This window comes from Neofelis nebulosa, chromosome 2 (genome assembly GCF_028018385.1).
Source record: "Neofelis nebulosa isolate mNeoNeb1 chromosome 2, mNeoNeb1.pri, whole genome shotgun sequence".
Taxonomy (NCBI): Eukaryota; Metazoa; Chordata; class Mammalia; order Carnivora; family Felidae; genus Neofelis; species Neofelis nebulosa.
Genome location: NC_080783.1, coordinates 56056033 through 56079714, shown reverse-complemented (window position 1 = coordinate 56079714; position 23682 = coordinate 56056033). Strand labels below are relative to the sequence as shown.

General features: G+C 40.8%; 1 protein-coding gene across 2 annotated transcripts in view; it reads right to left on the bottom strand.

Moving 5' to 3' along the window:
• PDE11A (phosphodiesterase 11A) overlaps positions 1–23682 on the bottom strand; it is a 375452-nt gene that overhangs the window by 110631 nt on the left and 241139 nt on the right. The gene's annotated exons all lie outside the window — the stretch shown is intronic.

The window sequence follows — 23682 nt, the reverse complement described above, 5'->3', positions numbered from 1 at the left end:
GCTCACTGCTTACTCAGGGGGGCTTCTGTGTCTTTCCATGTTCCTTGGACCACTACCATTGAAGTCTCCTAGGAATTCGACCTGACCTCAATGAGCAAAGGAAAATAACAATGCATAGGAAGGGATCCAGCCACCAGAGAGAAATAGAGCTGCTAAAGGAGACAGAAGAAAATTTGCAAATCAGCATCATCTAAGGATTATAGCAGGAAAAGGGGACAAAAAATGTGATTTTTCTTTTAAAAAAAATCAGTAGAGGGGGCGCTGGGTGGCTCAGTCAGTTAAGGGTCCGACTTTGGCTCAGGTCATGATCTTGCAGTTTATGGGTTCAAGCCCCATGTCGGGCTCCGTACTGACAGCTCACAGCCTGGAGCCTGCTACATATTCTGTGTCTCCTTCTCTCTCTGCCCCTCCCCTGCTTGTGCTCTGTGTCTCTTTTAAAAATAAATAACTGTTAAAAATTATTAAAAAATTAAAAAAAAAATCAGTGGCTAAACTGAAGAAGATAGATTTTGTTTAGATCCAAAGTAGTGAGTCAGAAGATCAAGTGAAAGAAATATATTGAAACACAAAGAAAAACATAAATATTTGGAAATCTAGGGATCTGGAAAGAAATCTAGGAATCTGGGAAGAAAAGACAAAATACATGGAGGATAGATCCAGGAGGAAAATGAGCAAACACCACGAATTGCAGGAGGGGAAAAAGTAACTTACTGAAGAGAGGGAAATAATTAACCAAAATATGCCATTTCCCTAAAGTGAAGAAAGACTGAAGTCTGAAGAACAATGAAAAATACCCCACATCCAGGCACATTCTGATACAATTCCTGAAATCTAAGGTAGAAAGAAAGAAAATCTACAAGTTGCTAAACAGAAATAATGAGAAACTTAAAAAGGAAAAGGAATCAGGCTGGTATTTGATTTCTCAATGCAATCTTGAAAGCAAAAGGTAACATCTGTGCACATGTGAGAAGTACTGGAGCCCTAGATTCCAATGCCCAGCAAAGACAGGCTTCACCTGCCAGTGTGAAGGAAAAATATTTGTGGCTATGTAAGGATTCAGAGCTCGTCACCAAATGAACAAGCTTGGACAGAGATTTTAAGCGAATGGAAGATGAAGAGGACAGGGAAAAAGTGGGGGGCGAGGAAACTTACAATATAGAGGGCTAAGTAAATCTAAATGGAAATAGCAAGAGATAGACTGGAATTATCTAATATGAGTGTCAAATAAAGACTACTGAAATAAGAGAGATATTGACTGCCAGGGGGAGCCTCATAATCATCTAGAAGAAAAAGTATTAGACTTTGGCAGCAAGACTGAGGGTTGGGGGGTAGACATGAGGTGAGTGAGCACATGAGAGGAGAAAAGAAGGGAAGGAAAACACTCCATGATCTCAGCTCGTTAGAGGTGGAAGTAGAAATGTTCTAAAGGTGCAAGAGAAAGTGGGGAAATGGTTGACTCATTGCCTCCATATAACAGCAGGGTGCTCTGTGGGAAGAATTCTCACCCGTGGAGGTAGAAGAGCAGCTGGGGAAGCTGGAGAAGCACCAAAGACTTTGTCAGGGACCTGCTTCACTGATCCTGAAATAGTACCTGATGTTCCCTCAGCTGCACTCTGTTCTGACAACTTGGCTCCCATTTCTAACCTTTCCCCGCTCTGGGAACTAACCTGCTCTGACCTTGTGGAGTGCTCCAATTCTTAATCATTTACTTTGGGGCCTGAGCTCCTGGAAACCCGGGTTCCAGCCCTTCACGGACGTAAGTCACCACACTTCACTGCTACATGGGCTGAGGGCAGCACTAAGGAGTTTAGGCAGCTCATAGGAAGTTTGCTAAGGAGGGTCTGGATGGAGCACCAGATGGCTCTGGATCTCAGAGCTCTGGAAAGAAAGAATGGAGGTTGACTCTGGAGGTGTTCTAGCATAGTATTCTAAATAGCTTCTTGGACCAGTTTAAATCCTTTGAGAGTGCTGGAAATATTCTACTCACCTTTCTTCTTTCCTGTCTCACCCAGACTCTTTCTAATTCTGAACTCCATTTTGAATCGTTGGGCTTTTGTGTAATTTGCAGCCTGTCTTTCATTGGATTGCCTGTAGCATTCAGGGACTTCAGGAAAGCATTTGAGAGACCTTTGTCTTATCCTCAGCTCAACTCATTAGAAACAGAGGAGAATAGGTCTGGGCCCTGTGGGTATCACTTGGAAAGTCCAAAAATGATTGAAGGCTAACACCTTCTAATCTAATGCCAGAGAGGTTGAATAACTTGGCCATGGTTAGAACACCTGTTAGTGTCAGAGCCAGGATCAGAATCTCATGATTCCTGGTCCACGGCTTTCTCTAACAAACCCTGCTGCCCCTTCCAAGTCCCCCTTCCAGTTTGAGGCAGAATTTACCAACATTCAGGTAATGCATTCAGATGATGCATTTTAACATAATGATCATATTTATACTTCTGTACCAAGAAAATTCTAGCACATGGAAGCATTTTTTAATAAATCTAACAAATGATAAATGATATAATTTATTCAAGAGACAACGTTCTTAAAAATTGTAATTACCACTGAGAGGAAATAGTTTTCCTTTCTGATGATTTGATTAAATGGAAATTTTAGATTGAGTGCATTTTATGGACTCATATAGTAGAACTGTCTGCTAAACAATCTAAGAAAGAGAGTGGATTTCTATTCTGAAAATGAATCAAGTCATATTTCTCATCATTCCAGTTACTTTTATAAAGATAACACCAGGTAAATAAAGCCCTTTTTCTGTCTTACCTATTCATGTCTTATTAAATACTGAGTACAGCAGTGTCCTCTTCCTTGTCACAACAGTATACGCGTAATTCTTGGAAGAGTCATGAACCACAGGGTGCAAGAAAAAAGCTTCTTGCTCTTGCCTAGTGTTGCTGGATATAAACTATGGGCATGAGACAGTAGTTATTTTATTATTCCTCTTAAAGGTCACAAAGGATAAATGATTACAATAACATTTCACCCACTGATTCTAGGTTTTTACTAGTAAACCCTGATATTGATTTTAAAGGCTGCAAATCTCTTATTCAAATATTTCTGATCGGGCCATAAATCCTCTAAATTCAAATCTTTTTCTGAATGAAAGATCTATGAAAAGAGATAATGGATTTCATGGGCTGTCAAAGCACAAAACGTTGCATTTCATAGTTTGTCATTGAGAATATGATATAAAACGCCTGAAGGTAGAATATTTATATTGATAAAATTATTCTTTGACATTGGAAACTGTTTTCTGGGGAGTAAAATAAAATGTCGAAATAGCTTTTTTTCTTTTTTGCCAGAACTAAAAATGTTCTGCCTTTGAATTAGGCAGTAAAAAATAATGTGAATAAATGTCAAAAGCTGTTTTCTTTGAGTCAAATGCAGAAGTATACTATTGCAAATATAGGCCAGAGTGGACTACCTTCCCATTAGACACAATATATTTTAGCAACCATCTAAGATGATTTTTACTGGATATATAGGAGTTCACTTTTAACTGCCCTTTGTTTTGTCTTGCTTGTTTGTTTTTGGTTGTTATTTCATTTTATTTTTTTTACACTTCATTCCCAGAGGTCACCAAACATTAGAGTCATAGTTCAGACAAATTTAGTACGTCAGAATTATTCTTTGCTTTCTGGGTGATGATTGTGGGATTTGAGAAGCCAGTTAGCTTTGTTATTTTCTGTGGCTACAGACAGTGGTCCTTACCCCAGCCATCTATCTTATCAATAAATGTGTCGTAAAGGGGCTCATTACAGGAATGTGGCCAGGTAAAGCAAATCCAATTCTTATATCTCCCCAAAGAATTAGGAGTTGATGTGTCACAGAGATGGGTCTGGAAAGTCATCTTTCCATTATAAAGACATCAAAGGATGCTCACTAGACAAAATAAAAACTGGCATATGTGTATGTACATCTATGTATCTAAATATAAATATATACATGTCCACTCATCTGCTATTTTAAGCCTCATAAATCATTTTGCAAATAAGGACTGCAGTTATAGGATACCAACTTTTAAAAGTTGAAAAATGCTACAAAAATATTTATATTTTGAGACTGAAGTCTCAATATAGTGAAATTGTTCACCTATAAAGTTATAAACGTGTAGCATTTTCTGTATTGTCATTTCCCTTAACTAATGGAACAAGGTATACCATACATTTAAGAGAACGGCTTACTACAAAAAATTTATAGACAGTAGTTTCATCCTAGCTTCAGTGCTGACTTGAGCAAGTGATTTTATGTCTCTGAGCTGCAGCTCCCCATCAGGTCAAGGAGGCCCAAATCACTAATCTCAAAGAGTTATTCTGATGATTAAATTAAGATAACACATGTAAGGTGCCTGGTACATAGTAGGTCCTCAATAGATGATAGCTAGAATAATAGTAGTAATAATAATAATAATAATAATTGTCATTACTATTATTTTCATTAGGCCTAATTTGAATAAATTCTACGGCTCTTGGCCATTTGGCATGGACTATGGTCACTATTTTACTGTGACTTAGAAACTGCTGATGGTTACATATTCCCGACTACAAATGGAAAAATGATGAGGTAGCTGGGAAAAGGAATAGGTCAGATAATTCAAAGAATGTCCTGGGCAGAAGGTAAGATACAGGCTTAGAGAGCTCCCTTCTCTGATCCTGAAAACTGGAGTTTAGGTTTCATTTACAACAGTACATATAATCTCAGCCGCACATAAGAAACCTTGCCACCTCTGCCCAGTAAAACACAAATCACTGACTCCCCATTTTTATTTTAGGCAGTTAGATAGTTAGTACATCGTTAATTCCTGCACATTCTCAAGCTCAATATCATTGTCAGTTCCATTTTATTTCCACCTCCTTTCTGAGATCCCTGGTTGGAGGTAAAGACCTGCTCTCTGAGTGTCTTTGGGTATTCTAAGGCAATATGAATCTTTAGGAGCGCCCCTTCTTTGAGGCAATTTACAACTCAAAACAGCAACACATTTTCTTTTCAGGGTGGAAATACTGACAATAAAAATGGAGCAGCTTTGAAATATACATTACTGTAATTAAAGTAACTTGATCTTCGGAAATTTCTGAGAGAAGTCTTTATGGCAACTATTATTTAATGATGAGGATGATAATTAAAGGCTCAATCTCAGAATACTATCAATGCCAGGATCTGGATGTCCTGCAGCATTTCAGATCACAGAACGTGGCCGCTGGCAGATGCCTCTGCTTGTCCTTTTTTTTGTCTGTGCCTTTCCTTTGAGGACAGCATGTGCTCAGAATGGTGTTCCCTGTTGCAGAAGCCATTCACAGATGGGCTTTGAAAAAGGTGTGGTCAAAAGTGGCTGGGCAAAGTTGACACTCTACCATACGAGGTACAATGCCCATAAAGGCATAGGGTCTCAGAAATGGTGCAGTAAAGTCAGCTTTTTAGCATTATTTAATCGAGTAGTTACCAGAACACTTTGTGTGGGTGTGTGGAACATTATTAACATTTTGTGGAAAGGTGTTCTAATGAGGCACCAGTTTGGAAAACATTAGTTACAGGTATGGTTTTCATTCCTAGCTCCATAATAGAATCACCTGGGAGCTTAAAAAAAAAAATACACACACACACACACACACAGACACACACACACACACACACACACCCCAATGCCAGCCCTTTGCCCGCTTCTTTTCAACCAGTCTGGGGGTGATACTCAGATATTGGTATTGTTTTTAAAGGCTCTCTTTCCTGGGTATGCCTAATGTCCAGCCAGGGCTAAGAATCTCTGATATAGGCCTACCACTTATGTCTCCTGGTTGTCCCCTTTCTAGTGCACAGAACCACAGTGAGTATGAGGAAAAAAAAAATCCCTCCAAAGCTCTAATGTGTGAGAGAAAGAAGTTTTCTCTGGGGTCAGATCTGGATCACTAATTGACTTTGAAGTTTTAGCTGATATGTTGATTTGCTGGTTTCACTGGCCCACTCCCTATCACACTTGCTTCTCCTTGGTAGTTGCCATTTTCAGTGGGAAGGAACAAGCTGCCTGTTTTATCCAGAACTTTCTCTGAAAACCTGTATCTGCTAATATCATGACTTCAGGTTAAGTGAGGAATTGCTCTTCCTCACCAAAAATGGTGAGAACCTCTGTTGTAGGTAAACCTTTTAAGACTTCTCTATGACTTACAGTAGCCTGTCTCCCACTTGAGCTAGTAAGTGATGGAAACCCCCAAAATGTCCACCATTAGTGCAGTATACTTGGGAAATGAAAGCCAGTACAATAGCCTGGTGCCTGGAGCCTTGGAAAGCCTTGTCTAACATAAATTTCTAGCTCAAATTTTCACCTTGTCTCTGAGCTTTTCTAAAGTCTTACTGGAATAGAAAAGAATTCTATTCTTACCAGAATAGAAATGGTTAAGTAAGGAGCCAACATTTGCTGATTAAAAAGTCCACAGAGAAAAACTGGATAATTTTATGGACTCCTTTTATAATCCGCTACACAAATGTGATTCTTCAACCTTTTTGTTTAAGGGTATAAGAGAACGAGAGAAGAGATTTAATATTTATCAAGCTCTGTGATGTGCTAGGATAAATACAGTTCTCTCCATATTGTCATCTCATTTCATCTTCACACTACCGCTTAGGATGGTTCCTGTTAGCCCACTTTTCTGACTGTGGAAAGGGGGGTTTGACGGGTTTAACTCCTTTGTGGGCACTGCCCACAGTCCCATGAGCTGTGCCTTGAACCCAGGTCTCGTGATGGTGTTGGTGATGGTGATGGTGACAGCAAAAGTGGCCCAGACCAACATTTCCCCACCTCCGCAGAGCCCCCCACCCCCCCCACAAGAAATAGGCTGGGACTCCAATCTGAACTGGATGAGCTGTTTAGCACTCAGAAACTTCCAGGTTTTTCATTCATCCTGCATCTTGACTCTCAATTTATTGTGTGTCATCTCAAAACTGGTATTTTAATCTCATAAGTCTTTTTCCTTCAATGTTCTACTCTGCACTTTGAAACAGGAGAAGCAGCTATGCGGTACAGAGGGACAGCATGTCCTGTCCATGGGTTCATATTTCAATACTTAAAAAACACACAGGTGTGTAGGCAGGCTTGCATAATGGTAAGAACATGAACCTTGTATTAGACTCAGGTTCAAATCTTACTCTTGTGATCTACTAACTCTGTGACATTAGGAGGGTCACATTACCTCTTATCCCTCAGTCCTTCCTCTATAAAATGAGGTAATGATAAAATCTATCTCATAAACTCATTACAGAACAAGATTACAACTCAGGTCTCCTAGTTTAGTTTCCATTAGATGCATAAATCCAAACATTTAAAAGATAGAAATGTTTCACAACATTCCAAGGCAAGAGATATTTTTGACCACCTACCATATACCAGGCATTGTGTTAGGCACTGAAGATATAGCAGTTTTCAAGTAGCTTAGAGTCTAGCTAAGGCAAATTTGCCTGCATCATTTTTTATACCCATTAGAGACACACAGAGATGATATTCACATACTAGTTTATTAATAGGAGTCTACAGAATTAACATGCATGTAATAGTATTGGATCTACAGTTAATATGTTGCCCACTGTTAATTATAATTACCATTAATTATGGTTAATTTCCAACCGGACTTAACTCTTGGCAAAGCGGACAGACAGCACCTTCCTTCCATTTTGCTGCTTTAAGCAGGCAAGAGCAGCAGCTCAGTGAATCGGCAGGGAAGTCTACACTGAATGCTCTTCGAGTAAACGGACTCTTTTGCATTAGACCAGTGACAGGATAAGTATGTGCTCCTGGCATCGAATCCTTGAGTTTAACTGTTTGTAATTATTGAGAGTGTATGCCCTCCCATCATACAGCTTAAAGTGACAAGAGGCAGGGTTCTCAGCAAGGACTGGGCACCACCAGTTTAAGTATTTTTTTTCCCCTTGTCCGGCTTACAGAGCATTCCCCAATTGCTTTGATTTCACATACGCACCCAGTCAATATTAATTTTCTGCTCTATAGTAACAGCAAAAGAGTAAAATCAGAACGAGGAAACCCTGTTTTCCTCTATAGATAGATTGCATGGGAACAGTCAAAGGAGAAGTCAGAGGACGTGGTGAGATAGCCTGTTATTCAAAACCTGGGCTACCTTGACTTATTCCTGGGTTTTCTTGGAGAGTGGGGCAGGAATCAGCCTGAAGAATTTAGGTAGAACTTTTTTAAAAATTTTATTAAATGTTTATTTATTTACTTTTGAGAAACAGAGAGAGTGAGCACGTGTGGGGGAGTGGCAGAGAGAGAGAGAGAGAGAGAGAGAGAGAGAGAGAGAGAATCCCAAGCAGGCTCCACACTGTCAGCCCAGAGTTCTATGTGAGGCTCGAACTCACAAACCATGAGATCACTACCTGAGCCGGAACCAAGAGTCAGACGCTCAACCAACTGAGCCACCCAGGTGTTCCTTAGGTAGAACTTTTTAAGCGCAAGATAATTCACAAGATCAGATATTGATAAAGTAGCTCGTGGGATTGATTTGCATTTAGAATATGCACTATACATGGCATCCTCCCTCCAATAGAGGAAAGCTTAATTGTTTCCACAAAAAAAGCTCTAATTTATTTCTCACTGGGACTCCAAATTCAGCAGCGCTTCCTTTGATCAGGCAGATGAAACTGGGAGCCAAGATTGATCTTTTATGCATCCTATGACACTGCAGATGAAAGCTACCTGCCCTGTTACAGCGCTATTCTTTAACATTTTATTTTTTTATTTTGGGGGGGGGATGAAATATCATGCTTTACACAATACTTATAAATATCACATTGGCCACTGAGAGGCTCCTGTGTTCAAACATCTAGCCTCCCCTCCCCACTGGTTCCTGCCCCTCTTCCAGTGTCCCATCTTGATCTTCACAGCTGAAGTCTATCCGGATTATCCTCCTTTCTAGCTGACAGCAAGAGAGCCAATGAAAAATACCTTTTCCTGTTGCTGGGTGACTATGAACATTTTGAAAATATGTCCCATAAATGCAGCAACTTACAAGCTTGCCATTGGCTGGCTGGGGACCCTGTGCAATGCTGACGCATGAGGCGGGCAAAAGAATGACAGGTGGGAAGGGCTATGCAAATATATTACCAGCCTGATGTTCCACTGGAGAGGAAAACTATTTCAAGGCTGAGTGACAACTATAACATACCCTGTTAGAAGAAAAATAAATCTCCCTGCGTCTACATTTAGGCATCTGAAGAACAGTTATGGGAATATGGCAGAAAAAAAGAAAAAAAACTCAAGGTTGTCTTACCCTCACATATCCGTTTCATGGTCTGATTAGCAGTTCTACCTGTCCTAGAAATATATGTGTATTTCTACATACCTTTTGCAGTTATGTATTGACGCATTTTAGAGTCCAAACTTGTTTATCCAGGGAAATAATTTTAAACAATGTCAAGGAAGCCTTTAAAATTTTTCTTTGTCTCCTTGTCTCTAGTGTCCTCTCCTTCACCTTCCTCCCCTGACCTCCAAGTCCCAACATCCAGCAGCCGCAGGATGTGGTCAGTGTCAGCGCAGTACTGACTGCATTTTATCTCACTCTGTCCACTTAAAATATTTGCATCCTGGTGGGAGGATAAGAAAAGTCTTGTCTAAACAGCTTTGGGATTCTCTTGGCAGCCAGAGAAAGCTGTTTGGATACAAGTAACTGCTTTTGCTAACACCAGGGTTAACTGTTCATACACAAATCTGCCAGAGAGCCTCTAGGAAAGAATGCCCTTCTCCTAACTGAATTCTAATGAGGCCAGGAAGTAGATTAGGACTTGAGCTTTTACTGTGAGTTTCAAACATCAGAGCTAGGGATGTTTGGCCTCTCGATCTGCTCGATTCTCCAGTAAATCCTATCTAGTTCATGAAGAAATGGCCACTTGAGAAGGAATCTGTGGGTTATTGGTTGATCTAGTTGAAAGGGGCTTTCCTGGTTCTACATTAGCACCTCCAGGGCAGAAAAGCAATAGAAAGATGTGACTGTCATGTGATCAGGTGAGATAATTGTTAATGAGGAGTTCCTGGGCCAATTTATATTTATTTGCCTTACAAAATTTGGGTGAGTTTGAGAGCCAAATCAGGGTGACCATCAGTGGGGATTAGCTGTGGAAATAGAAATGTCTTAAGGATATAATAATACATTCTTTTCAATAATGCGATCCAGACAAAGTCAATTAGGAAACCACTATGGCAGATAGGTCAGATAGACACTGGTGTCACTTAGTGTCTACATTAACAAATTATGAAGGGGGAGTTGTGAGCATCTCACCTGTGCTCCAGGAATTGTGTGCTTTCCACAAGAGAGGCCACAATAGGTTGGATAGGGACCAAAAGTCACATCTTAAAGTTCTGTGCATGTATACCTCATCTGTGAAGGACAGCTATAAGACTATCTACCTATATCCCTCTCCTTTCAAGGAGACCATGCATTCTACTCCAGCCAGGCTGTTTCCACTCTGGACCTGACATATTGTTCTAGGACTATGCCCCTGTCACAGTTGGTTGTCACAGTTGGTTGGTCCAGGGATCAGCACTTGACCCAAATTGGACCCACTGGCAAACTTCCCTGAGATTCTCCAAACTGCAACTTGGAAATAGTTCTTTCTGGAAGGGATTGCCAAAAGATGAGAAACTTAGGCCTTGACACAGGCCACGTTTATGCCCTTTGTAAGGAAAGCCAGACTGCACTGAGCATACCCAGGGGCTCCATACTGCATGCATGTATACGGCTCTGCACATTTGGCTCAAGGGGCCCCCGGGTGCTTGTTGCTGCCAGCTCCAGGAGTGGCCAGGGGAATCTGCCTGCAGTGGTTGGCTTTGCAGGAGTGCAATCGGTGGGGCAGGTTGTCCTGCATTCTGGGACCTGGCAACCACTCAGCCCTGACTTCTCATGAGTGAATCATGATGCAGTGGGAGCAAGAGCTCACATGGAGAGAGACGCCTGATCACAGCCTAGTGCAGACAGGGACATTCCTAACAACAGCATACTTGGACCTTTGGTTTTTTAAGGGGGTTATCAAAATAATCAGCCTTTGCTCTCACACATAACTCTTCAGAGAACCAGAGGAATGCTGTTTTCAAAGGGATCACTGATGGTTTGAAAGATATTCTAAGCAGAAAAATAAGTTTCTCTGTGGTTTTAAAGGGAGGGTGAGTTCTATGATTTTTCGTATTAGAGCAAAGTAGTCATAGGGAGCCTCTCTCCCTCTTGTCTTTCTTGTCTAAATTCTAGGGCTTTCCTGCTGGTGGTGAGGGGGAGAGTGCAAAGTGTCCTTCTTTAAAATCCAGCTTAACATTTCATGTTTGACAAATTTAAGCCAGTGGTGAGGATGGCCACCTGTTCCTGCAGAAACCACCACAAAACTTGATTTTCACAGAACTCCCTTCTGTCTCTGGAAAGGCCCAAGATTAATTATAATGTATGTTAGGAAAGTGAACCTAGTATACAGAAGAATGGGATCATTCAGCACGAGAACTGTTTGGGATTTACCCTTTGAGGGGAAAGATCACTTTTAGATCCTACAACCTGTCCCTTGATGTTGATATTCCAGAATGCTGAAGTCTGAGAATACACATCTGCTTAAGCAGTAGTCCTGGATTGTCTCACCACTATGTAACCTTGAACACACACACACACACACACACACACACACACACACACACACCCTTAGTAAAGTCTGTTGAAATCTGAACTCATCTATTAAGAACCTAAGCCTTAGAATTCAGAAGGGCTCATAATCAGACCAAACCAGGACCAAACCAGGACCAGAAGAATGTAAAGCAGGAAGGATTCCATGTCTGTTATCACAGAAAGGGGATATCACAAATTCAGCATGCTTATCCCTATCTCGATTTTTTAATTTGTAATACAGGGAAGGCACTGAAAACACACCTGGCACCTGGTAAAATGTTCATTAAATGTTTGTTATTTTCCAGGTGACTGTCACACCGAGTGAACTGAGCACATACTGGGTGGGAGAATCCCAAAAAAGGACCTCAGCAGCAGGAAGTGAGGTCTCCAAACTGGCAGTATGCAATGTCCCTCAGCTGCCTGGTTCATAAACGGGATAAAGTCACTGATGCCTCCTTTAAAGGCTTCTGTTAACATCCAATGAAATAAGAGCTGTGAAAGCACACTGAATCAGAAGGAACGCTGTGGCTATAAAACACTACTCTTAGCGAGTAGCAATATTTAAAAGTATATAATGATTGGTATCATGTTATCCTACAGTAAGCCCAGAAAATGTATTTGAAAGTCCATCCACCTGTAGATGGTTAACAGTGGAATAGCCTTTAAGCCTTTTATCCCTGGATAGGTTGAAAAAAGCCTACCCTTTTTAAAGTCTCACCAGTCCTTCTTACAATCTCCTCTTTCATGGGTGTGTGGATTTGATTACAATGAGACTAAAGGAAGTACCTGTAGGCCCTGCTCTGGGCCAGCTTCTAGGGCCAGCTATGAGGCCATTCTACACAGCCCCCAACCTGGGGGTAGGAGATAAAATCTATTTTGAGCTTGGAACCCTTCTACAATGTGGTCTTGTAGAAAGGACTGTAGAATTTTCTTTTATGGTGTGACTATAACAGATTTTCAATTTTTATTAAAATTCTTACTTCTTTACGTCCTAATTTCTTTCAGTCCCAATCATATATTTGAGGCCCTGGATAGAAACATCAGCCTGTATTGGCTGACAGCCTTAGAATAGTCTCTGTGGCTATTCTTGTTCATTGCTGAGTTTAATTTCTCAGGTTTATGTATATTGGCATCAAATCCAAAGATAGCAAAATCCTGCACAGATACTGTGTCATTGACTATGGACGTTCTAGTGCCTGGGTAAGGTGTTGTTTTTGCAAACTCCATGAATTGCTTCTAGGGTAACAAAAGGAACCCCAAACAGAGTTACTATTCCTCCGGCACCCATCACCAGCATTCCTGCTGAAGGGGAGAGTGCTGAATGGCTCCACCAGCTCTAGCAATGACAGGAATGCATTCAAAGGCACAGGGCACAGCCACACAGATGGCTGGGTTCAAGTCCTGTTTATACACATACCGCAGTACACGCAGCAATAAAAATAATTAATGGCGCATCCGACCTCTGGATACCCACCACACCACGTCGTCATCAGCTCCCAGCGCCTCCACAGCAGCTCCCCTGTACCCGCTGGCTGGTTCCTTGGGATCCAGCCAGCAAGAGGGCTTTGCTCAGGCTTTGTTGATAAGGCTGAACCAGAGGGGAGATTTCCCCAGTCCTTGCACCTCGTGCCTCGGCAAATGAATAAGCTGCCTGTGTCATTAACATATTCTAGGTCATGTGCACACACAAACATTATTATATCTTGAAATTACTTTTAAATTACTGTCTTTTGGGTTCTAACCATTTTTCCTAGAACTGTGGCTCAGTAAATCCTTACGTGGAGCAAGGATGGCACCCAGTGGCCAAAACGTTTCATCTCAGATCTTGTTTTCTCACAGATTTTCCATTGCTTGTCTCTTTGGATATAACGAACTGCCATAAGATCTTTTTTCCAAAGCCAGAGTTGAAACTCTACATCACTTGACTATCCCTTTAAGCTAAAGCACATGCAAGCACACACACACACACACACACACACACACACACACACACCATACATATTCACATATACAAACTGAGGCAATATACAGAGGTTAATTCAGAATCATAACTTTCAAAAATCCTTAAAAAGACCTTAGAGTCTTATGTTAAAGTCGTCATATTTCAGATATGCAGATTACTGCCCATGATGTCCCTAATAGCATGCATCGCTATAGGAAATATTATACAAATATAAACCCAATCTCACATTCTTCACTTCATATCTTTCCCAAAATAGTCTCTAGTTCATGAGTTCTCATGCCTTAAACATAAGACTTTATCTCCTGACAAGTGCTTTATCCTTAAACGGATGTTCACAATCTCACATCCTTGTTATCTGTATTACAAGGTACTTGGCAGGCCTGGAGAATACAGGATAATAAAGTGGGACTGCTCTCTTTCCTTTGAGCTTTCCAGATGTCGAGAGATTTCTATATAGCTAGATAGCCAATCAGACTATAAGGAAGACAAGCAAGATGTCAGAATAATGGATCATATACCTACTTGCTAAGAATGATGCAATATCTCCATAATGTTTGCTGTTTCCAATTTCCTTAGGTTTCTAAGCAGTCTGAAACCCCAGGGCGAGAAGTCACATGGATAGCACAACCATAATACAAAAATAAGTTTCTAATAAAATAGCATTATGTATCAATTGCCCAAAGAGTACCACAAAAAGCCTCTTTTTAAATGTCTATGTTAAAGTTCAGCCTCAAATTCCGTTTTTCTCAGACATCAACACCATTCAGGCTTATTTGGCCCCACAAACTGTCAAAATGCCACAGTTTCCAAGAATAACAGTTACGTCAAAAGAAATGACTTCAGGATAAAATTCCATGCTATTGCTTACATTTTCTTCTTCAGTACTTGAAATGAAGCATTGTCTTCAAGGTCAAAACAAAACACTAGAGAGAAAAAAATCAAAGCCAAATACACGCATTTTTCTTGCTGGTTCTTTGGTTCTTGGTCACCTTGTATGTAAATTGGAGCTATAATGACCCTGCCCTCAAGAAGAGGTTGTGAGGCTCCAGTGAGATAACGGGTAGGAAAACGTTTTTTATGCCCTGCTAAGTAGTATCATTTAAGGCATTATAATTATTTAACATTTATAGGTAGCCTTAGTGTATAGTTTCTATACTGATGAGATTCAGATCCTTGTTCTACCTAAAATAATCACTTATCTTTCTCATGAGTATTACTGTAAAATGTTACCTTCAAATATAATGTAGCCATGGTGGGTTTCGGAAATCACTTATTATATGTAATTACATCAAACTGAGCCAAGTCTTCCACCAAATACTCCAATTTTTTAAATAGAGCTTAAATTTAAAAGCTTTGGGTATTCAGAAATTATAAGAGCCCCAAGATATTTTGTCAACTTTATGTTGCTTTATGTTTTATTTTCCCCTTCCCTCCTGGAGATAAATTTTATAGGCTCATAAAATTATAGCATGTTATAGCTGAAAATGGCTTTGTTGTGAAGATGAGGAAACCGGAGGTCTAGGAATTTTATTACTTTTTTCTTTTTTTCCTTTTTTTTAGAAATTTTAAATGAACTGAGAAGTCTGGTGGCTGTTTTGTCTACTTCCATGTTTGCTCTCTCTTGTCTTACTGTGTCTGTGGCCTTCCAAAGGCTGCTTAAAAACAGACAGCTCTGGCAACAAAGACGTTGTCTCCTAACTTGGCATTTCATATTGTGCCCTGAGATCAGTAGAATCATGATTTATGCACATTTTTAAGATTTTGGATGGATTCACTGTCAACTGAGAGAAAACACGCAAAACTACCAAAGCAGCACACAATTTCAAAAATAGGTAGAAAGGACAGAAAATGGGACCATACAAATGAAAAAAATTAGAAAGACATCCTGAGATTCAAGAAAATAATGGTTTCGACAAACGTAGTCATCAGGATGGTGGTAGCAGGACACATGAGTGAAGAATCACATCTAATAGAGGCATGCCTCATTTTATCGCACTTTGGTTTATTGCACTTCACAGGTACTTCGGTTTTTGCAAAATGAAAGTTTGTGGCAGCCTTGTGTTGAGGGAGTCTATCAGTGCCATTCTTCCAAAAGCGTTTGCTCACATAATGTGTCTGTGTCACATTTTCCTAATTCTCAATCCACTACAAACTTTTACATTATTAAATTTGTTATGGTGATCAGTGATCAGTGATTATGACTTGCTCAAAGCTCAGAAGATGGTTAGCCACTTTTAGCAATAAAATATTTGTTAATTAAGATAGGCACATTGTTAGACATCATGCTATTGCACAGTGAATAGATATAGTAGAGTGTCAACAAAACTATTACATACACTGGGAAACCAAAAAATTCATTTGACTTGCTTTATTGTGATATTTGCTTTATTGCTGGAACCAAACCCTCAGTGTTTCTAAGGTATGCCTGTATTAAAGAAATTGCTGAATCAACTAAGAATGACAAGGAGCCTTTGCCCAAACTAGGGAAGGACAGATATTGTCATTACTGAACACTCCAAAGAGAATATGCTAAACAAAGAAAATGAATCCCTTTCTTTTCATATAGTTCAGGCTTCTTAGGAAACTAGTAAACAAGAACCTAAAACAGGTGTTGAGAAAGAATTTGCGACACTCTTAATGTCATAAATCCTTACTCCAAAATTGACTCACATGTTGTAAACACCTCTGCCATCAAAACTGCAAACAGTTCAATGAATTTGGTAGACATTTCTCCAGCACCCAGGTGCAAGTGGCACTTTAGGAAATATAAGGGTTACAAAAATGACTAAGACAAGGATTCACTCCTAAAAATGCTCCTGGTTTAACCAGGTGATTGGGCAGGTGCATAAAGATTTACATTGCAAGGTAGAGACTGATATGTATAATGAAAAAATGGCAAACGAGCAGATCACTTCTGCCTGAATTACAGTGAGAACGACTTCATGGAGGGGGCGCAACTGAGCAGAAGCAGATTGTCAGGCCTCTATGCAAAGATAGAGGCAGGAATGGGAGCAGAGATAGAGAAGGGCAGAGAATGGACAGAAAATATCTAACATAGCTCGTGGGAAGGGTCGGTCAGGGGGAGTATGGGAAGCCAGATGGAGTAGTGAACTGGAGGTGAGAGTTCAGAGCAGTTTTTAAAAGTATCATTATAATGAATTTGGTTATTTAGTTAAACATTTTTTATTTGAGTATAGTTGACATTCAGTGTTAGATCAGTTTCAGGTGTACAACACAGTGACTCAACTTCTCTATACGTTACGCTGTGCTCACCATGAGTGTAGCTACCATCTGTCACCCTATGCTAGAACTGTGTCATTGACTGTATTCCCTGTGCTGTACCTTTTATTCCCATGACTCATTCATTCCATAACTGAAGCCTGTGTTTTCCACTCCCCTTCACTCATTTTAATGTCCAACTGAAGAATTTGAAATGATGGAATCATAGATGTTGAGCTCTTTGAGAAGGAAGACTGGCACCAACAGAAGAGTACTGTTAATCTGTCCACTATGCACAGGATGAATTTGGGAATAGGTCTTAAGAACTTATTTTAAAAAGGGAGGGATGGGGCACATGGGTGGCTCAGTCAGTTAAGTGTCCGACTTCGGCTCAGGTCATGATCTCAACGGTTCTTGAATTTGAACCCTGCATTGGGCTCTGTGCCAATGAGAGAGAAAAGGTGGCAGGGAGACCAGGTAGGGGGGCATGCAAACAATGGTCTGAATGAGAAAGAATGAGAGTCTGAGCTGATGGTAACTGTGAGGATGGTGGTGGCATGGGAGACATTCTCAAGTCCTCTGTTCCATGAGGGAACAGCACACGGGATTGAGGACATATGAGGACACAAAGGTCACTGGGTAATTATGTCAAGTGTGCCCCTGGAGAGGAGGGGGAGGGAAGCTTCTATGTATACCGAAGGAAATGCAGAAGAAAACCAACCATTATGACTGCCAAACCAAACCCACATCATTGAGGTGAGGGGGCATCAATTTCCCAGTTCTGTACCTACAGTTAGAGATGGCTTTAACTAGAGGAAAACCAGAGAGAGGGGAGAGTGAGATAGTCCGAGCTGCCCCAGGGTTCTGGAAACCCAGAGGGTCTGATCCCTCTGGCCTCTATAGTTGCCTTCATTGTTCAGGCATCAGCGCTCCAACAGGGCCACACTATTGCCCTCCACTCCTGTCTTCCCTGGGCCTTCATGACTCATCACTGCTCCAAAACCAAAAATGAACTGCCTTTTATTTCATTCCCTCAGGGTCAGACTCCCTGGGCCTTCATGTGTTCCACTCAAGGAGTACAGGGGACCAGCTCTGTTAATGTGTGGAAGCAAGAAGGTGGGAGAAAGCCTTCCAGGCGCATCCTTCCTCCCAGGGAAAGTAAACATCCACTGTGACCTTTTGGAGACAGTGTCCCTATTTTGTTTCCAAATGGAAAGAAGTGATCAATAATGGTTGTTTACGCTGACCTGAAAGGAGGTCAGGGTCACCACAGGAGGGCCTGGTGGGTTCTTGAAGAGCCCTCAACTCATAGCCACGTAGTTCAGCAGTAGAAAAGGCCAGCCTGGACTTGCAGCCCCAGTTCTCCTCACACCACTCCCCTCCCCACTACTTTCCATACTCAAGAGTGAGAAAGTGTAACCATCTTTTTTTTCTGAGCTAACATTTCATTAAGACACTACTCATAAAGAGAACCCCATATGATCACATGGACATTTGGACACAGAGCACTCCACATATTTATGGGCATGTCCCAGTGGTGCTGGCTGCATGGCTCAGTCTGCTGCCTTAGGAGCAGGAGATGCCCTTTAGGATGCTGATCCAGCTGTTTCCCCTGCAGCCAATTTCCCACTGAAGGTTCAATAACTTTCCCTGATTAAAAAAAAAAAATCTTGGAAATTAAACTCAGCATAGCTACTATTTAAAGTAAAAACAACCCCCTAAAGTTAAGAGGTGGGGACAGGAGAGGAGACAGAGTAGGTTAGGTGTAAGATGAGTCCCAAATTCCATTTATACTGCTGCGAGGTCATCTTTTTAAACAACCTTAGAAGTATGCCAAGGTGAACTGGAAAGTTGTTGGTTGTTGAGATTTCCAAAGGTAGCATTTCAGAAGACTGTGAGGGCTGAGGCTAGAGAAACAAGAGAAAGCTCTCCTTCCTCCCGCGCCCCCTGAGGTCCTGGATCACCCCCTGGACTCTGGAGGTGTCACTGTGGGAGCACCCGGCCTGCAGGAGAGGAGCTAGAAGGTGCTTCCTACTGACCGCGGTAGGGAACATGGGCTCCCCAAACCTCTGCCCTACCTTGCTCCTCCCTGCCTTGGCAGTTGCCTCATTACTTGGGTTTGGGTAAGTGCCGTGGTGTTGTCCTCTGTCTACCCAGGACACTTTTCCTCTGCAAGAAGCTGCTGCAAGGACTGGACTTTTCCACGGCTTTGGAAATAGAGTTGGCAGGGCAGTGGCCAGCAGATGTCCTGTCTTTGTGCAATTAGAAAAAGGTGCATCCTTTGGGAGGTCAGTTACTAAAAGGTATGCCATCACTTGACCAGCCAAGTAGGGGTGAGCCCCACCTCCTGCCTCCTCAGGGACACCCCTCGTGCAGGGACTCTTGTGCAGGACCTGTGACAAACACATCTACCGGCACGACTGCCACGGTGGTTCTGAGTGAGGAAGCTTCTTATGATAACATTTGAATATTTCATGGATCAAAGATGTCTACTCAAACTTAATTACTTAAAAAAAAAGCCTAGTATATCCCATCCTATTGCCCTGTCTGTCCACTGCCCTCCGTCTCACAGAGGAGACCATAAGGTCCTATTTTTGATGTAGCTACGTAAAGGCCACAAGGAGTACCTATTCCTTGGCACTTTATTTTATTTTATTTACTTTACCAGGATGTTAATTTGTGGCCCAGGCATTAACATTGATAACTTGAAATATGCAAGAGGTAGTCCAAACCCAAACACCCAACATGAGTTATTGGTGTTTAATTACTGAGGCAGTTAAATAGTGCTGTAAACGAGTTCATCTCTGATTGCAGCCATAACCCATGCAGTTTGGAATTGAAAGAAGAGATGATAAAAGGTGGCAATATAACATGAGAACGTCCATGAGTTGATTTTAATTGGTAAACTGGCATATATAGTGATAACTGTTTGGTCTGTCCACCGCATTGGAATCTTAGGGAAGTGCATAAAATTACAGGAGCATATAATTGGTGCACTAAACTCATTTTCTTATGTTATCACAGCTGGCATCTTCAGGTTATTAAAAGCCTTTAAACCAGTCATCTTCAAAGAGATCTAATTGTCAATATGGTCTTTATCCATTATTCCTGTTAGCACCGAGCAGAAGAAATATAAACAGGCACTAAAATCTGCACAAATTTTCTGTGCACGCCTTTCTTATTTCAAGTTCAAGGAAGATCAGTAAATGTTAATGAGGACAAAAACCATTCTTTAAATCCTTCTTTCTTCATTCAATGCACAAGGCAATCAGCCCGTAAAGGATAAATTATTAATATTATAGCCTCAACCAGACTTTTAAAAAGTTAATTCATTAGTTCCAGGAAGTTCTGTGATCATTTTGTGTATAGGTGGTTCTCCAAAATCCCAAGGTATAAATAATATGTCAGAACCATAAAAATAAGCTTAGGTTCTGACATTCTTTGCTGAGCAATTATATGTTGTTTCATCTACTTATTCTGGCTAGATAATCCAGGAATTCTTCTAGAATGGTTTTCACCTTCTGAGCACCATTCACCTACCTACCACCACACACCCACAGAGGAAATTTTCCCAATTGGAGAAATAGAGTTAATAGAACAAAGCAAAACAAAAGTAAAAGCATCTTCTCCCTCTCCTATGGTATTTCACAATAGGAAAAGAAATCCCCAAGCATGGACAGGTGTGAAATAGGAAGATAAGATATGAAAAAAGGTAAGGAGCTACCAGCCTAGCATTAATGATGATTAAAGATTGACTACAGGTTTATCATATATGAAATCTGTGTTCCTTTAAACCATCCCGCCTAGGAGTACAAATGGTAGTGAATTGAAAACAATTAATGGTATGTATTATCCTCTCCAATAGGATCTCCCTCTCTTCTACTTATTTCTGAGACATCCCTGGGTATATCTTATTTGTCCTTAAAATGTGACCACTCAGCCTGAATTCATCCCTTTAGCCTTTGCTGGCTATTTTGGTAGAAGGTGCCTTGCTTCTGGTCTGAGGCTTCCTTCCATTGGGCTGCTGCTTTCTGTTGCATTCTACCAGCACTCTGGAACCCTCATGCTCTTAGAGTCATTTATTGTACTGAAACTGTACTAAGGGCCATAACTTTTGTGTCTACTCATGTTTTTAGCTGAGAAGATGAATCCATAGGAGGCTGTGGTAAGGGACAGATTCAAGAGACAAACCCCATGCTGAACTTGGAACCATCCAGAGGCCTCAATTTCCACCAGGAAAAGTTCTTGACTAGGAGGCCTCCTAGTCTCTTGCGTAAACAACCACATCCCACTTGGCATTCTCAGCATATCTGAATCCCAAATGCAATGTAGTTTCGGCTGTAACTGGAGTCTGACCTGTATTTGACCTCCAGATCCTTCTCAGTACTAGCTGATGACATTTCTTCCAAACCCTGACTTAATCTCTGAATCACTGATCACTAGCTTGGTCCCAGCTGCACATAATCCATCAACTCAGCAATCCTTGCACTGATGAAATCTCATAGATAACTCTGAATGCAGATTTCAAATCTCTCTCTCTCTTTTTTCTTTAATATCTCTGCTAAAAATTACGGTAGGTAGCAAAGTTTACTACATATATACGTTTTTTACATATTTATTTTGAGAAAGAGTGAGAGAGAGAGCAAGAGCACCCCAAGTGGGGGAAGGGCAGAGAGAGAAGGAGAGAGAGAATCCCAAGCAGGCTCAGTGCTGACAGCAAGGAGCCCAACACAGGGCTTGATCTCACGACCCATTGAGGTCATGACCTGAGCCAAAATCAAGAGTCGGGACGCTTAACCCACTAAGCCACTCAGGTGCCCCTACAGTATATTTGAATGTATGCATGGTTTAGTTGTACATAGTGGTCAAAACAAAGCATTTATTTATTGCTATTTAGTTACAATGTTAGGAAACTGCCATTGCACATATTCCAGTGTGAAATTTTAGTAAATATTTTTCAGTGTCTATGTGCAGGATTATTTTAAGCTCACTACATTTTAATCTTATTGCTGCAGTTACAAGACATCAGCTACCAATTATGAAAATGTTTTGTTTACTTTATATATCAAGAAAAAAAGCCATTAGGTTAAAATTATCTACTATATCTCAATTACATTGTAATAAGATACTTACCAATATCTTTCAGGATAAAATCTGGAATAAATTAGCTAAGTTAATACTCTTGATAATTTTAAGATGAAATAACCCTTTGTTCTCAAATTTAAATACTTCATATTTTTAGTATGTTTGTGAGCTAACAATAGAAAAGCAAATTCCAAGACAATAGTGTTTTCCTTACTCTAAGGAATTAAGAATTAAGGCCGAACAAAGGGCAATACCTTCAGAGAGTACAGAGCTATTGATTTTGGCCTGCTGTGATTCTGGACATGTCCCATCAAATAGCTCCTGCAGTCATATTTAGTCCCACTGTGAGCTTTGCTGTCTTTCTTCCTGCCTGTCCCTTCCTTCTTTTAGAAATGATGATAATTATAAGAGCAGTAAAAATATAAAGTATAAAACAGTAAGAACAGTAAAATATTTGTGGCAAGTTATTTCCATAAATAGGATTTCTAGGTAACTAAATTTCATTAAAGTACAAACGCTTTAAATATTTTTGATGGACATATTTATAAAATATAAAACATAAAAAATAATTATATGTAACCATGGTTTTAACATTTTCTTAGTGAATAACTGTTTTGAGTTACAGAACACTGATGCTTTTTGGATTCATTCATTCATCCATCCATTCAACAAATAATTACTGAATACTACTGTGTCCCCAGAGCTGTAGAGATAGAGCACTGAACACAAAATACAAAACGTGCTGCCCTGCGGCCCCTGGGTGGCTCAGTTGGTTAAGCATTCAACTTTTGATTTTGGCTTGCTTTGTCATGATCTCATGGGTTCATGGGATGGAGCTCTGCATTGGGCTCTGTGCTTACAGTGCAGAGCTTGCTTGGGATTCTTTCTTTTTCCTCCCTCTCTGCCTCTCCCCTGCTTGTGCTCTCTCCCTTTCTCTCTCTCAAAATAAATAAATAAACTTAAAAAAAAAAGTGTTGCCCTAATGGCGCTAACATTCTAGCTGGTATGTAGGATGCTTCTCTCTATAACAAGAAGGCCCTGACTGCCATGGTTTGGGTTGTTTTGTCTCCTTCCTCTGCTGTCAGCTGTCACCTCCTGCTGGCAACATATCTCTTCCTGATCTGGGTTACCACTGCATGTCTTTTCCTAAGCCTCTCATCAAGCCAATAGGACCATATCCCTGGATGGAGCCCACGCAGCTTACTTTATGCCCACGCTAGATGGGCTGCTCCCTGTCCTTCTGAGCAGTTCCCTCATCCCTACTCTGAGTTTGGAGTCTTCCCTTGTTTCCTTTCTTTATCAGTGTGACTCAACTCTAATGATCTGATTCAACGATCAGGTACAAAGGTCTCTGTGCCATTCTTCCATGAATGCATGTATGTGTAAATGAAACTCCTAATTAGAAGACTAGCCATCATCAGTGTTATTACATACTAATGTGTATTGGTACAGCACAAAACACTATCTTTCTTATGGTTGTGGTGGTTAACCCAATAATTCTCTGAACCTCCACAAAAACAAAAAGGCAGACATCATAGACTTCATAAGCGTGCAAAATCAGGTTTCCCACACTCTCATATATTGACCATGGCTGGTTAGAAGTGCGGGGAAAGGAACAAGAATTCTGGGCTGCCTTTAAGGGAACGGTGGTGAGTGAGGTGAAAAAGAATATCTAGGGGCACCTGGCTGGCTCAGTTGGTACAGCATGTGACTCTTGATCTCAGGGTTGTGAGTCTGAGCCCCACGCTGGGTGTGGAGATTACTTAAAAATAAA